We start from the raw sequence: 3,905 nt of genomic DNA on the forward strand, positions 1-3,905 counted from the left end.
ACGCAGAAAAAGTACTGCCTAAATTCGACCCTGAGAAGGGAGACACCATTGATAACCATATTCACTCTTTCTTCCTGGTCGTACGCATGTTGCGGGCAGCCGATGATGATATAGTATGTCGCCTATTCCCTTTTACCTTGATTGGTGTAGCTTCCACATGGTACTTTATCTTGAGAACTGGATTGATCACCTCATGGACTGCTTTTCAACATGACTTTTTAGACAAGTATGGTGATGAAAACACCCCTATGGCCTTAGTTCTAGAGCTATCCCATTTCAAAATGGAAACCAGAGAAAAGGTCAAGGATTTTAACATCCGATTCAACACCTTGTTCAACAGAATCCTCACTAACACTATACCTACTGAGGAGGTGCTCATGGAATTCTACATCACTGCTCTCCCTGTCCCTATTGTGATGTGGGTCAAATGGATTAACGCACAAACCTTACAGGGTGCTATCGGTGAACCAGTAAAAGTCGAGAATGAAATGCTCAGTCTCACAACATGCCATCATGCAACCGTAGAAAAGAAAGGCTCTCAAGCATTCAAGAAGAATAATGGGAGTGATAAAAAAGGGGCTAAAACCAAAGAAAAGGATATGAAAGATGTGGAAGGTTTGCATCGGATCATTAAGAAACTGACAAACACAGTCATTGATATGAAAAGGAATTCTGGAGAGAGTATGCTATGAAACCAGCTCACAAAAAGATAAAAAAGATAGATCGACGTCTTAGAATTCAGCCTCTTCGAGGGGGAAACCTCCTTTACATTACACAAATGAACAATTCTTCTATGATTCAAATGACAAAACTTCCTTTCTATATATAGGAGTCTAAGTGGTCACAATATAACCAAGACAACCTAACAATAATAATATGAAGGAACAAAAATAACAATAGAGGGATTCTATGGGGCACAATAATAACAATATGGGGATAATAGGGGCACAACAATATTAATAAGGGATACAACTACAATAGTAATGGGGGAATCACTAGTATTATAGGGACCCAACATGCCCCTCTCCTTCAAAAAAGTGTTGTCCTCAACGCTTGAGTAGTTTTGGATGCTTCTGTATAAAATTCTCATCCTCCCATGTGGAATCTTCAGTGGATAAGTTCTTCCACTTGATAAGATACTCTGAAATTGATCAATTTCATAGCTGTCGAGTCCTTGTTTCTAGAACTGCTTTTGGTTCCAATATAATTTTTCCTTTCTCGTCAAGTTCCGGCAATACTGTTTGAACTGGGAGCTTGTCACCTATAACTCTCTTTAAACATGAAACATGGAAAACTGGGTGTACTCGAGAAGCTGCAGGAAGATCCAATTTGTATGCCATAGTACCAATCTTTTGCAACACCTCGTACGGACCATAATACTTTGGTGATAATTTATTATCCTTCTTAGCTTGCTTGAGGGACATTTGTTTATATGGTTGTAGCCATAGGAATACCCAGTCATCTACATCAAAACTTCTTTCACTGCAATGTTGATCTGCCTGTTGTTTCATTCTATTATGCACCAACACAAGTTTATCCTTTAAGAGTTGGAGAACTTGTTGTTGATGCTTGATGTGATGTTCCACTACTTGAACCTTAGAATTTTCTTTTAAATATGATGTGATGGATGGTGGCTGATATCCATAAAGTGCCATAAATGGGGTCATTTTTGTTGCAGTATGGAAAGAAGTTTTATACCACCATTCAGCCAGAGGCAACCATTTGACCCATTGTGTATGTTTATCAGATACAAAGCAACGAAGACATCCTTCCAAAAATTTTCTTACTATCTCAGTTTTCCCATCAGATTGAGGATGATAAGATGAGCTATGAGCTAACTAAGTACCAAGACATGAAAATAATTCTATCCAAAAATTTCCAGTGAAAATGGGATCCCTATCACTTACAATAATCTTTGGTCTTCCATGTAGCTTTTGAATTGTTTCCATAAATGCGGTAGCAACTATATTGGCTTCAAATGGATGTGATAATGCATAAAAATGTGCATACTTGGTAATTTTGTCAACTACCACCATGATAACACTCTTTCCTTCAGACTTGGGTAAACCTGTGATAAAATCCATTGAAACCTCCTCCCAACGTTGGCTTGGAATCGATAAAGGTTGCAATAGACCTGGGGTATTAATTATTTCAACTTTATTTTGTTGGCAAACCAAACATTTTGCCAAAAACTTTTGAATATCCAATTTAAGACCAACCCAAAAAATTCCTTCTTAACCATGTGGTATGTTTTTAAAAATCCTGAGTGCCCTGCTAAGGGATAAGTGTGCAATTCCATAAGAATCTGTTGTTTGAGTTGGGAACTCTTATAGAGGTATAAGCTATCTTTGTACCATAATGAATCATTTTTCCAGCTAAATGTATCAGATGTACTGGAATCTTGTTGTAACTTTCGAATAAGTGCCTACACTTCTTCGTCATTCTTCCATTCCTCCCTTTCTTTGTTTATCCAATCTGGTTGGATAATAGAAATGGCGCACAACAATGCTTCCACATCCTCATCCTTTCTTGAGAGTGCATCTGCCACAACATTTTGCTTCCCTTTTTTGTAGATGATTTCAAAGTCATAACCCAACATCTTTGTGACCTATTTTTGTTGCTCTTCATAGGATAATCTTTGTTCTAAAAATTATTTAAGGCTATCACAATCTATTTTTACCTTCAAGTGTCTTCCAATTAGGTAGGGTTGCCATTTCTTAAGTGCATGTAGTATTGCCAACATTTCCTTCTCATAAATAGCTTTGTGTAAATACTTTCCCTTGATTGGACGACTTTCGAAAGCAATGGGTCTTTTATCTTGCATTAAAATAGCACCAATTCCATTTCCTGAAGCATCACATTCCACAATAAAGGTTTTTGTGAAGTCCGGTGTAGCTAAGACCGGTGCTTGGCACATTGCCTCTTTAAGATGTTCGAAGGCCTTTGTTACTTCCAGAGTCCATGAAAATGCATCTTTCTTCAATAATGTTGTTAGAGGTGCTGCTATTCTCCTGTAATCCTTAACAAACTTGCAATAATACCCTGTCAACCCGAGAAATCCCTACAGATGCTTTATGGATGTGGAGATCTTCCATTCCTTAATGGCTTTAATTTTGCTAGGGTCTACCTTAACACCTTCATGAGATACAATATGACCCAGATATTCAACCTCCTGTACTCTAAAGAAACATTTGGTGCTTTTTGCATATAATTGTTTCTCCTCCAATAATTGTAGCACCCTATCTACTTGTTCAACATGATCCTTCCAAGACTTGTTGTAGATTAGTATATCATCAAAAAATACTAACACAAATTTTCTAAGGAAGGGTTTGAAAATGGAATTCATCAAACCTTGAAATGTAGAAGGTGCATTGGTAAGGCCAAAAGGCATGACAAAAAGTTCATAATGACCCTCGTGAGTTCTAAATGCTGTTTTCGGAATGCCTTCAATCTTCATTTTAATTTGATGATATCCTGAACGAAGATGCAACTTGGTGAAGTAAATTGATCCATGCAATTCATCCAATAATTCATCAATGAAAAAAATGGGAAATTGTTGAGCTCCCTATAATCCGGACACATGTGCCATGAACCATCCTTCTTGTGCACAAATACTACTAGAGCAGAGAAAGAACTTTGACTAGGTTGAATTATACCAGCCTCTAGCATTTCTGTAACCATACGTTCAATTTCACTCTTTTGGGCATAAGGATATCTATATGGCCTGATGTTTGGAGGAAGACTTCCTGGAATCAAATGAATAGCATGATCTTAATCACGAATAGGTGGGAGACCTTTGGGAGTCTCAAATACCTTGGAATGATTGTCCAAGATGTTTTGGAGATTTGGAGAAATAGGTGATTTTGATGTGGAAACATATAACAAACATAATTGTGCAATTACAC

The sequence above is a fragment of the Pinus tabuliformis genome, chromosome 3_2 (assembly GCF_031772625.1).
Source record: "Pinus tabuliformis cultivar Carrire ecotype Pingquan chromosome 3_2, CPIR1, whole genome shotgun sequence".
Lineage (NCBI taxonomy): Eukaryota > Viridiplantae > Streptophyta > Pinopsida > Pinales > Pinaceae > Pinus > Pinus tabuliformis.